At 44.6% G+C, this 13,030-nt stretch overlaps 1 protein-coding gene and 1 pseudogene across 1 annotated transcript in view; both read right to left on the reverse strand.

Moving 5' to 3' along the window:
* Positions 1–10,700, reverse strand: part of LOC119171475 (uncharacterized) — a 47,473-nt gene extending 36,773 nt beyond the window's left edge. Inside the window, exons 1-2 of the mRNA XM_075893699.1 lie at positions 7,887–10,700; positions 6,126–6,352 (exon numbers count right to left, since the gene is read on the reverse strand). The gene's annotated coding sequence lies outside the window, so the exon portion shown is untranslated. The remainder of the gene's footprint in view (positions 1–6,125; positions 6,353–7,886) is intronic.
* On the reverse strand, positions 332–2,939 carry LOC142814634 (uncharacterized; annotated as a pseudogene).
* Positions 10,701–13,030: the final 2,330 nt, after the last annotated feature.

Here is a 13,030-nt window from a genome sequence, read left to right on the forward strand (position 1 = left end):
ATGCCAGTGAGTACTTGAGGAATGGTGTTTTGAAAAATTTCAGCTGCAATACTGACGCCAAAGTTTAGGCATTTGTATCGAAACAAACCAACATGTGTGGGAAATTTTGTGAGCTGCCTTGAAAGTGCATCGAGTTCCAGCTGATGATAAACATTCTTCAAGTCAAGATTTGAGATTACTGATGCTCCATTCAACTCTTTCATGCACGGAACTTAAGCAGGGTTCATACAAAATATTTCACTGAAAAATTATAGAGTTTTCAAGGATATTTTAGAGATGAAAAATCGTGAAACTCGAGGAGTGCTAGCAATATTTTATTTGCTAACAAGACTTATGGAAGCAGCACAGTTTTCGTGTGGATTTCATTTTCCACAGAAGCTATCTCCAGCTCCTTTTCTTAAGCAGTTCGATGAAAGCTGTTTACCTTGGCTAAGTAGGTAAGGCCGTTTTTCGCTTCAGCTTTTATAGAAAAACTGTCTGCAGATTCCAGCAGGTACTCATTAGTTTTTTGAAGCTTTTACTTCCTTCCGTGCATTTTATCAAGACTTTGCTCGAGCTCTTTTCTCTTTGAAGCTGCCTGCCGTGACAGTTCTTGTTTCTTTTGTTGATCTAGGTATGCAGCCTACCTATGCTGGGCTTGGCGCACTGACGCATTCAACTCTTTTGAAATCTGAACGTTCAGCAGACCACCATGGCTTTTCACAGCCTCCCAGATAACTCGTTGAGAAGTATACGACAGCTCAGCCTGATTCTCGACTGCAACCTGCTTGTTGATGCTGAAGCCTCTTTCCACTGCGGCCTGCCCATGGTTCAGGAGAAGTAGTAGTTTCACCACAGCCCATAACTTTGGGAATTAAGCATCGCGCTTCAGCAGCCACACGAAAAAACTGTCAAGACGGTCATGATCTTTTTCATAGTTTTGTTGTTCATGTCACTTTTCTAGACAAAACTGAATGTACTGTGCACACAATGTCGCGTTGGTGCTCAGAGAGAACCCGGTTGTCGATTAGGCAGTTAACCACAATTTTTAGCTTTCCAAGGCCCGTGTTTAAAACATGACAACCCATGAACGATGGGGTATCTCAGGGGACTTCTCTTCATGACTTTCAGAATCATGTTCACAAGGAACTTCCGGCACTCGTACCTAAACTCGAGAATACACTTGGTGCTCGCTTTGCAGCTTTTCAATATCTTCTCAGCTACATGCCCAACATCCACATTCTCAAGTTCTGCGTAAATGACAGCATCTTTAACATCAATTCGCAGCAGCTACATGGTGCTGGTGAATTCTATCATTACAGAGCACTTTACGAACCTTGACAGAAGGCTCCTCAGAACACTTCTACGTTCTTTCGCCAGCAAAAACGTCTTGAGAGAATCAGTCTGAAAACCAGCCAGGAAAGGCTGCACAACCATGCCAACATTTAGGGAAAAGTTCAGTTTTGCAAGCTCAAGCTCGTCATTTAGAAAAGCACTGACATTTTCATATGCTCTGCATTTTGGCACGAGCAGCCTGCGGCCACTCATTGCTTGCTTCAAGTGCTCCCATGTGGCCAGGGCTGTTTCCAGTACGGGCACATTCTCGACCCAACTGTGAGATACAAAAGGAAGAGGAAATGCACTGCTCCCTGTCTCTCGAATAAAATCTTCTCACCTGGCCGGTGCATCAAGAAAGAGTGAGACTAAGCTGAACAAATATATGTCTACTGGCCTGCCCGTTGCATGCATTCCAGCTTTGTAGGCATTTTGCACTGTGTGAAGGCCACACGATCCAATATCCAAACACTGAACTTGAAAGTCTTTTTTTTTTTTTTTTCATACACTGCTGGAACTTGTGGAAAAGGCTCCAGTTGACATTGAGGCCATCCATTTTGCTCATTGGAAAAGACACCAGCGCTTCCGTCAAACTCTTAAAGAGGTCGTCCGCTGTGCTGTAGTCCATGAATGCTGATGTCACATGCCTTGTTGTCACCTCAGAATTGTTCCACAGTCTCACATGAATATCGAGCTGTTTATTTTGCAGGTATTCGTTTGACGTTTTATTAAAAAAGACCACAAAATGTTCAGATGTCCCCATCATGTCCAAACTTGAGAAGCGAAAAATGGGCTTAGCACACAATGCACATGCATTTTTTTGAACAAGTGAAGCTTCTCATGATATCGCTAACCGGAAACATCTTTTGAACAACTCTGAAACTGAGCGACTGGATCTGTACGAGTAGTGTGAAGACACAACTTTCATCGTCCACAAAATTTCCGCTTCAATTACGAAGTCATGTCCTCTGCAGTCTTCATCAAGGATAGCAGCTTGAGAGGATGTTTCCATGTTTTGCTGCAGAGAAGACGTTTCTGTGACGTTTGCCAATTGCAAAAAACTCGTTGACAGAAGAGCAGCCTTCGCCTGCCGCAACTTTGGATCGGTGCTTGGCACTTTTCTGATGGCTCTTCAATGCCGACTCTCCCATTGTCGCAAGGTCGACCGACTTCAGACATACCGCGCATTTCACTCGATAAGGGTTGCTTGTCTCCGGCCTCATCCAGTGACGATATTCGCTGTGCTCCAGCCACGCAGACTGAAACTTGCACTTTCCGCTTGGCATTCTGTCAAAGTAAAGTTGCAGGCATTGCACACAGCACAAACGGGAACTTTTGCCGAGAAATGACACGCGAGACTGACGCACAGATCAAGTATACCAAGTACCGACGAACCAACGTTACTATAACTTGCGCTGAATTGGATTTATTTTTGGCTCGCATTTGTTGCCAGACGACACAGGCACTGCCCCTTTCAAAACCAAAACTTGCTGCTATTGCTCTCCTGTCAAGGCTACATGTTTTCGCGAACATTCCTCAGTAAATGCATTTTTTAAGTCAGTGCAACATACGCAAATACATCTTTCGTTTTCTATATTGAAGCAAAGTCCACAAAATTTTCAAGGATTACAAGGAGCTCGCTTATATTATTATTTATTTATTTAAAGATACCTTACAGACCTCCATTGAGGCATTATGTAAGGGGGGCAGTACAAAAAGGTAACTTCCGTAGTAGTTACAAAAACACAAAGTTCATGAACAGGGGTCATGTAGCAGATCACATAATAAAAAGAGCAGTAAAAAATAAAAAGAAATCAACAACACTAGCAAAGATAAAACAGATAACAAGGAAATATATAAGCGACGCTACGGTGTAATACAATAAGAGACTGCAAAAAGGTTACAACGAAGAGAGCACACTGCGGTAATGGCAAGCATTTTTACATCTCGTTGGCCAGATAACTGGTCAATGCGTCACGAAAAGCATTAAAGTTTGTCAGACATGCGATGCTATCCCGCAGGGAATTCCAACATCGGACTGCACGTGGAAGCACCGAGCAGTTGAAAGCACGTGTTGATCCGTAAATGCGGGTATAGCTAAAGTGATTATGAAGCTTGTGTGACGTGAAGTAGGGTCTTTTCAAGCATGCTAATGTTGTTCGAGATGAATGAATGAATTTGTGAAACAGTGTCAGCAAGGCAATGTCACGTCGAGTACTCAATTATTGCAATGAAAGGTTAAGTTTGATTTCTGTGATGCTAGATTGATAGCTGTAATCGTTAGAAATGAAGCGGCTTGCCCTGTTCTGAAATTGTTGCTGCGAACATTCGATAGAGCATTTCTTAATTTTCGTCGCAAGTAACCCAAAGATTGGGAGGCTTTGGCTGAAACAGAGGTGATGTGTTTTGACCAAGAAAGATTTGTAGTAAATATAACGCCTAGATACTTATATTCTGTAGATATTGCAACAATGTCTTTATTGATATTGTATGAATGTGGGGAAGTTATAGGCTTTCGAGTAAATGACATTACTTTACATTTTGATGTATTCAATGACATTAGCCATTTACTGCACCAGTTACTAATTTGTTCGAGATCATGCTGAAGAACCAGATGGTCGTCTGCATTAACTATTGTGCGATAGCCAATGCAGTCGTCAGCAAATATTCTTATAGTAGAGGACACGTTATGTGGAAGATCGCTAATAAAGATGAGAAAGAGCAAAGGACCGAGGACGCTTCCCTGTGGTACACCAGATGATACTTCAGTTAAGGAGGACGAGAAGTTATTTGCAATGGTGAACTGGTAAGGATCAAAAAGTTCCGGAGCCATGGATAAAGTGAAACACTCCAATTGAAGAGCTGAAAGTTTTGAAATGAGGCGATGGTGTGCGACGCGATCGGACGCCTTTGAAAAGTCCAGAAAAAAGCAGTCAGTTTGTTGGTTGTTGTTCGAGTTAGTGTGTAGGTCTGTAACAAATTCAAGCAACTGTGTCTCGCACGATAGGCCTTTTCTAAAACCATGCTGATTATGAAAAAAGAACTTGTGAGTTTCAAGGTGTCTGTAGATCTGCGAGGCGATAATGTGTTCCAGTAACTTGCAAGAAATGCATGTCAAAGAGATTGGTCGGTAATTTTCGCATGATGATTTATTGCCACTTTTAAATACCGGTATGATTTTTGCCATTTTCCAGTCTGTAGGGAGGAGGCCAGTCGCGAGTGACTGCTTAAATATGTGAAGAAGAATTTCGCTTGACACTGTTACTGTATTTCATAACATTTTTTAGATTATGCAATCTATGCCACAAGAAGAAGACATCTTAAGGTTATTTATGAGTGATCATAGTCAATCTTATGTGATATCTATAGGTTTCATGTATTGGTAGCTGAAATCAGAAACGTAAGATACGCTTGAAGAGTCCTCTTTTGTGAATACGCAACAGAAGAATAATTAAGAGCCGATGAACACTCGTTATTTGGAAGAGGAACATTGCTGCTGCTGTGTAAGCAGATATCATAAGATTCGTGATTGGGGCTTATTATTTTCCAAAACTTAGCTGGATTGTTTTTAAGTAGCTCAGGAAGGTCATTAGAGAAATATTTGTCTTTTGCTTTGCCTAAAGCTGAGCAATATGTCTTAAGATAGCATTTCTAATTATGCCATGAGGATGATGTTTGAAGGCTCTTGGCAATATTATACAGCCGTTTCTTTCCGCTCCTCATGCGCTTGAGCTTTTTTGTAAACCAGGGGTTTAATCTATCGTTTGTTATCGACAGAAAGGAGTGGGACATATTTGTCTACCAAAGCGCAGAAAGCATTTTTAAACAACAGCCAGTTCTCTTCCACAGATCTATTGTAAAATGAGGGCTACATTGTGGTTTGAAAAAATGTTCTTAGTTCTGTATTTATTGCAGTAAAATTACCTTCATTGTAGTCTCGAATTTGCTTTGATATGGGACCTGTCGAGGGTGGTGTTATGTTTATCGTCACTTGAAGCAGATCGTGATCACTGAAACCATCCAGGTGTTCTATGTTACTTATAGTTTTAGGAGCGTTTGTGAGAATAAGGTCTAGAACATGGGTACCACGTGTAGGTTTAGAAACAGTTTGAAATAGGTTCACATCTAAACATAAATTTGTTTGATGTATGACAGTAAGATGCTAATTTCACCTAATCAATTAGCGCATAATTGTAGTCACCCAGAAGATAAGTTAAATCAGCCTGGAAGAGCTCAGAGGCTTTGTTGATGCTGTCGCGCAGAGCACTTACGAAGGAACCGTTCTAATATAATTTTCTTCTCTGACTTTGCTAAATCCTCTGCAGTGTCATCATCCAAACCAAAGAGCAGATTCGAACACCACATTCTGTTCTCGGAATCGTTACAGCGGGCCTTAATAGCCGCTACCTGCTCAGACACAACACGTACAGCGTCAGAATCTGTCCCAACTTCAGATGGGTGTCTTGACGCTGTGGCCCTTTCCAATGACGCAACTTTGTGGCTTAAAAGTTCAATTTTGTTGTCAGCTTCGACTTTCTTCTCCTTGGCTGTCTTCAACTTGGCCATCAAAGAAGCCTGGCATTCTTCAAGTTTGCGGATGGCATCTAAGGCTTGGGCAAACGATTCTGCTTTAGTCTTTGTCATGGGGCCAGGATTAGATTCTATATCGCCCGAAAGCAACAGCAAAATGCACGACATTTGCAAGTAAACAAAGACATCAAAGATTTCAACTTGTCAGCATACTGGGTGGGCACGACACCCCCAAAATAGTTACTACTCCTAATAGAATTTGTACCTTTCAGGTAACTAACCTGTAACAACAGCCATCGTAAGTTCGGCATGCCATCGTAAGGTGCGATGTCGTGCCCGAAGGGGGAGTCTGCTGGCTGTCCTTTATATCCCTCGCTGGCCGCCTCGAACACACTTGATGTGATCCCAGGTTGCCAGGTGGGCCAGTCGGGTTTGTCTAAGACCAGCGGTGGGTGAATTGAAGTGCGCAATCGTGGGTGAAGCTTGGCAGGTGGCTGAGGAGGAGTTTCTGAGGAATTTTGAAAGGTCCTTGAATTAATATTATCAAATTCAAGGACATTCAAGGATCTCCGCGAAACCTGCTCAAGTTTTGGCAGGAAACAAAGTTTTATTAAGAATTGGCAATCTGCTTTGGAGAAAATAACTTTCCTAAAAGAAATAAAAAATTGGCAATCTTAGTTTAAAACATAGGAGGTCGCCCGAGGTGACCACCGTGCAGCAAGGGTCTACTGGTTAGTTTAGGTAAAAGGCTGCAAAGCAGTCCTTTCCCTGCAGGAGCAAAAGGGCTGTGTGTGTAGTGCACATTCATCCAATTCTTGAGGGCACTTGTATATATCTTGCAAAACAGCTCCATTAAAAAGATAGAAAATAGTATATTGCACCCTTCTAAGGACCTTCATGCATTGTAGAAACCCCAGGGGATCAACTTCAGCATCGTGGTGCTATGGCTTTCAAATAGTAGCTTTTTTGGCATAAGCAACTCGAACGACATGATGACCAACTCTATCAAGACATCAAAGGCAAAACATAAGCTTGTGCACTCGCTATCGGGGCTTCATTTGGGTTGGCGTACTAATGGCATTTCGAAAAGTTAACTCGAGCGCGAAAACTTGACACCATCACTCACACACGTACACACCCATGCACAAACACACACAGCGCCCATGCATGGGTGCTGTGTGTGTTTCAAGGGCCCTTGAAACACACACGCACTCACACACGATCCCTCACACACGCACACACCCAGATGCATGGGTGTATGCGTGTGTGAGTGATTGTGTCAAGTTTTTGCGCTCGAATTAACTTTTAGAAATGCTCTACCAACTAGCCCAACAACAAGTGCTTTTAGTACTAATAGCAATATGCTTAACAACGCTCAAGGTCGATACTAGGAATCACACAATTTAGAAAAGTTCCAACTTCGAAAATATATATTCCAAGGTTCTGGGCAGCGGCTCACCAGGAAGCCCTCAGAAACGATACCGAGGCACAAAATAACCTGTAATTACTCATCCAAACCTCAGCTGCGACGATGACAACGATATTCTTTTGCTGATGGTGCTCTGTAGAGTGTGAGCAGCCACTGGGCGCGATCTGCGAGCATGCCATCATGAATCGTCCTGTTCTTCTAAATGTCGGCGCACCCACAGCGGCCTTTCCTATAATATGCATCACCAGCCTAAGACCCTTCATGCGTGGTGCTTACCACCGGTGACCACCAACATCAGTGTCATGGCGCTCCGTACTTACTGAGTACAGCTCTTCGTTTCTATATTCCTTAGCATTAGCTACTCATACGACATGCACTATCAACTAACAGGGACAGCACGTACTTATACATCTATAAAAATATATTGGGTCCACCATCAAGCACGCCTAGGGGACGTTGGCAGCTAGAAGAAAGCAAAGATAACATGTTACATTGAAGCCTAAATGAAGTAGCGTCATCTCTGTCAGATTGTCGAAATCTTTGCCGAATGCGCCACTGAAAATTTGACTCACGGCGCTCACATACTTGAAAAGGAAAAAAAAAAGGTGGTTACCTGGGGTGACCACCGTGCTGGAAAGGGTAAGGAAAACAATGTCATCCACTGTCAGGCCCAAATGTTGTCGACGTTGGATACCAGTATTGACGACACACGTGAATAGAAATAGGGATTTCAACAGACTGATGCAGTTTACACGGGACACCATCAGTGTACGTCTGATGGATGGCTCAGTGATGTCTCTGACAGGAGATGCTCAAGTTCCTTTATAGCGACAGGTGAGATTGTTTCATCCACAAAAAGGTGGATGTGCTGGTTCTTTAGCTTTCCAACTCTCCTGAACAACTTGGGAAATGCTTCCCTGATTGTTTCGTCATCTGGTTCCTCAAAAACTTGGAATGTGATCTGGACAAGTCCCAAGTTGGATGCTGCTGTGAAGCTCAACAGAAGAGTACCGTTTCCAGGAATGACTAAGATGTCTTCTTCAATGCACTCGTCATCTTAGTATTTCATTGTTACACGAACTTTGCTTAGAAGTTACAATGGGGATGTTGCTTCGTATGGGAACACTCTGATGGATGCTGCCTGGAGATTCACATTTAGGCGGTAGCTTTTGAAGTCATTCTCACCAACAATAGACACAGTTGCACCTGTGTCAGTTATGGAAGTGACCGACACATTGTTGACGGTGATGACGGCTTTTGGAGATGAGCCTGCTTGAGTGGAAGTTATGGCGACAAAGGCATACCCGTCACTGCTTGAACCTGGCTCAAAAAAGGCAGGGTGTTCTTTAGTACTTGAACAATCAGCAAGGTTTTGTTTTGCATTGCATAACTGGTTGCCAGACTGCCGCTAGATAAATTTGCTTCTGTAGTTGTGGCTTCTCCACGAGAATTTGGTGTCGTCCGCGGTGCATTTCGCGAGTGCATGAGCGACACTCGCCGTTAAAGTTAACGGAACGAACCGCACCTTGCAGACGTTGGACACGTTTTCTTGCTGTGTGTGCTGCTGTGCGATTCAGAGGCTGTTTTAACTAACGAAATGAACTGCGCCTTGCAGAAGTCTGGGCGCGTTCTCTTGTTGTGTGTGCAGCTGTGCAATTAGGAGATCGCATCTCAGTATTAGGGGCAACGGGGGAAAACTGAAAAAAGTCACAGCAGGTAGTACGCTGCCCCCCCCCCCCCCCCTAGCTAGGAGAAGCGTAGTGTGCAGCACGGTCAGCTGTGAAAAAAAAAATAAGAAAGGGGGGGTCTGAACGTTACCTGCTGCAACTGTATTCAGTTTTCCCCGTCCCTAATACTGAGACACGATTTCTTAATTGCACAGCTGCGCACACAGCAAGAGAATGCACCCAGACTTTTGCAAGGCACGGTTTATTCTATTAATTAAAACGGCCAGCGCCACCCATGCACTCGCGAACAAGTTCATCGCACACGCACTCGCGAAATGCACGGGGGATGACGCGTCATTGCTTCCCAAACTCAGAGACACGATCTCTTAATTGCACAGCAGCACACACAGCAAGAGAATGCATCCCAACGTCTGCAAGGTGCAGTTAATTTCGTTAACTAATAGAGCCAGCATCCCTTGCCAAGTTCGCTCATGCACTCGCGAAATGCACTGTGGACGACACCATACCCTCAAGGAGACGTCACAACTGCAGGGGCATATTTCTCTGCCAAATTTGGTGGCAGTCGGGCAACAACCATCTGGCAATTGACATGCAACGCCAAACAGGACCTTGCCGAACAATCTTGCTGCAGAATGCCAGCGAATTCCACTTTCACAGTCCATTGCTTGTACCATTTTCTTAGTTGACCGACGAAATCGTGCAAAGTGACCAACATGCATTGCATGTCTAGACCCACGCAGGACAACCTCATCGCCCAACATGACGAAGCCACTTGCCGCCGCAGTTGCGACATTCTGTTGACTAGACACGAGGTCGCCGATGTTCACGGGTTTTCCGTGACAAATTTCTCCCGTTTCTCTGGTTAGGAGCTTGTTGTTGTCCACCCTTGTGCGCAGTGAGCACCGCTGCATCACCGTCGTTTTTTGCGATTTCGAATACATCACGTTCGACATCCTCGGAACATTCCTCTCTGCTCAAGTAAGCCCGGCAAAGTGAGGGAGTGAAGCATGGTATACTTGCGGAGACGAGATGATGTGGCGAAAATGATACGGTTTTACACCTCAGCGTCGACATCGTGGAAGTTGCAGAGGCGAGAGTTCACGCAGACGCACACAGAAACGCCAACGTTTCGTTGAGCTTGTCGAAACTTCCATACCGCAAATGTTGGGTTCACTCACGGAGCGAAATGAGCACTCAGTTTTGATCTTGCGGCATCGTAGTCCAGCGTCTGTGTCATGCTTGAAGCCGCAGCTTGCGGAGTGCAGTCAGAAAGCGAACGGAATTTGTCGTTGACTTCTTCGCCGACATAATGCAGGTGAGGCGCTTCTTGCGTGCATCCGCAAGAAGAAAGTTCTCGGACCTTTCGATACACTTCGTCTATTCATGGCCTTGTCGCCCTTAGCACGGAGGTCGAAGCTCGGAAATGCGGGAGCATGCTTCCCGTGATTGCGTTTGACGGCTGCTGCATGCGGTGGAAGGATGATGCGACGAAATTATAGCCGGGTTGCGGTCACACTCGTTTCTGACACCATCTCAGAGTTCCTATAGTCCAGCAATGGGTCCGATCGATTGAGTTGGCGAGACGACAACGTTACTAAACGAACTAGCACGGAACGGGCAGAGCCATTGGGTAACGATAGGTAAGGCATGGTAAAGCCACAGAACCCCAACTGGTAAAGCCGGAAACCAGAAACTGGCCAAATTGGCCACAAAATTGGACGGTGTCGCCGCCTGGCGGCAACTGGCTGAAGCGCACCTGGTGTGTTTCCCTGCCGGGCGGGAAAGGCGCGCTAGTGTAGATTGTTACTTGCATCGTCTGCTAGCCAGGTCGTGTTCGCACGTGCAAGTACGAATGCCGTTGGTACGTCTTGCACGTTCTCGAAGGGTGGTTTGTTCGGTTATGTTAGCGTGAGTTTACTTTGCTGTACGTATGCCTGAAACGACGTATGAGAGCATTTGATCTTGCTCGTCTGTTAATGCACTGAAAATAAGATAAGCGAGGGCAACATTCCAAAGTGCTGCCCCGCTGCAGTGGTCTAATAGCGAACTCAGCTGCTGACTCGCATGTTGCGGGATCGAATCCCAGCTGTGGTGGCTACATTTTCGATGGAGGCGAAAATGCTGAAGGCCCGTGTGCTCGGATTTGGGTGCACACTTAAGAACCGCAGGTGGTCGAAATTTCCAGATCACTACAGTGGCTCTCATGATCATAGAGTGGTTTTGGGACGTTGCACCCTATACATATCAATTTTTTTAGAGTGATGCGTGTTGTCATCGTACCCTCCATTCATTGGTAATCTTCTAAGTGTGGGTGCCACTTTCTGCTTCAATCACTTTGAACAAATACACTTTGGGTCGTCCCAAAGGCAAGTATGACGAAGTGGTGTGTGAATGCACGCGTTTTATAGCGATTCAATTGTAAACAAAAACTCTTTTCAATGCCAGCACAATTACAATATAATTAGATGTATAGCTATGTGGCACAATAGTTTATTGACTATGCCATGAACTTTAGTTTTGTTTATCTGGCCATCATCATCATCAGCCTGGCTACGTCCACTGCAGGACAAAGGCCTCTCCCATGTTCCGCCAGTTAACCCGGTCCTGTGCTTGCTGCTGCCAATTTATACCCGCAAACTTCTTAATCTCGTCTGCCCACCTAACCCTCTGTCTCCCCCTAACCCGCTTCCCTTCTCTGGGAATTCAGTTAGTTACCCTTAATGACCAGCGGTTATCCTGTCTACGCGCTACATGCCCGGCCCATGTCCATTAAATTTCCTCTTCTTTATTTCAACTATGATATCCTTAACCCCTGTTTGTCCCCTAATCCACTGTGCTCTCTTCCTGTCTCTTAAGGCTACACCTACCATTTTTCTTTCCATTGCTCGCTGCGTCGTCTTCAATTTAAGCTGAACCCTCTTTGTAAGTCTCCAGGTTTCTGCTCCGTAGCTAAGTACCGGCAAGATACAGCTGTTATATACCTTCCTCTTGAGGGATAGTGGCAATCTACCTGTCATAATTTGAGAGTGCTTGCCGAATGTGCTCCACCCCATTCTTATTCTTCTAGTTACTTTAATCTCGTGGTTAGGCTCGGCGGTTATTACCTACCCTAAGTAGACATAGTCTTTTACAACGTCAAGTGCACTATTACCTATCTCGAAGCGCTGCTCCTTTCCGAGGTTGTTATACATTACTTTAGTTTTCTGCAGATTAATTTTAAGACCCACCTTTCTGCTCTCCTTGTCTAACTCCGTAATCATGAGTTGCAATTCGTCCCCTAAGTTACTCAGCAATGAAATGTCATCGGCGAAGCGCAAGTTACTAAGGTATTCTCCATTAATGATTAAGGTAAAAACACAGTATACTATAGTGATGGGCGACTTTAATGCAAAGGTAGGGAAGAAGCAGGCTGGAGACCAGGCAGTAGGAGATTATGGCATCGGCACTAGGAACGCCAGAGGAGAGCTACTAGTAGAATTCGCAGAACGCAATAATTTGCGGATTTTGAATACCTTCTACCGCAAACGAGAAAACTGCAAGTGGACATGGAGGAGCCCTAATGGCGAAAATAAGAACGAAATAGACTTTATAATGACTGCACACCCAGGAATCGTGCAGGATGTGGAAGTGGTTGGCAAGGTACGATGCAGTGACCATAAAATGGTATGGTCTCGAATTCACCTAGACTTGAAGAAGGAACGACAGAAACTGATACGCAAAAAGCCAATCAATGAGCTAGCACTGAGAGGGAAAGTACAGGAATTCAGAGTGTCGCTGCAGAACAGGTACTCGGCTCTTAGTGAGGAAACCAACCTTAGCGTAGATACAATGAATGATAATCTGACGAGTATCATTACGGAGTGTGCAGTGGAAGTTGGAGGCAGGGTAGTTAGACAGGACACTGGCAAGCTTTCCCAGGGAACGAAGAACCTAATTAAGAAGCGTCAAAGCATGAAAGTGTCAAGTACAACAGACAAAATAGAACTGGCAGAGGCTTCGAAGCTGATTAATAGACGTAAAGTATGCGATGTAAGAAGGTATAACATGGAGAGAATTCAACACGCTCTGA

This window comes from Rhipicephalus microplus, chromosome 4 (assembly GCF_043290135.1).
Source record: "Rhipicephalus microplus isolate Deutch F79 chromosome 4, USDA_Rmic, whole genome shotgun sequence".
NCBI classification, from domain to species: domain Eukaryota; kingdom Metazoa; phylum Arthropoda; class Arachnida; order Ixodida; family Ixodidae; genus Rhipicephalus; species Rhipicephalus microplus.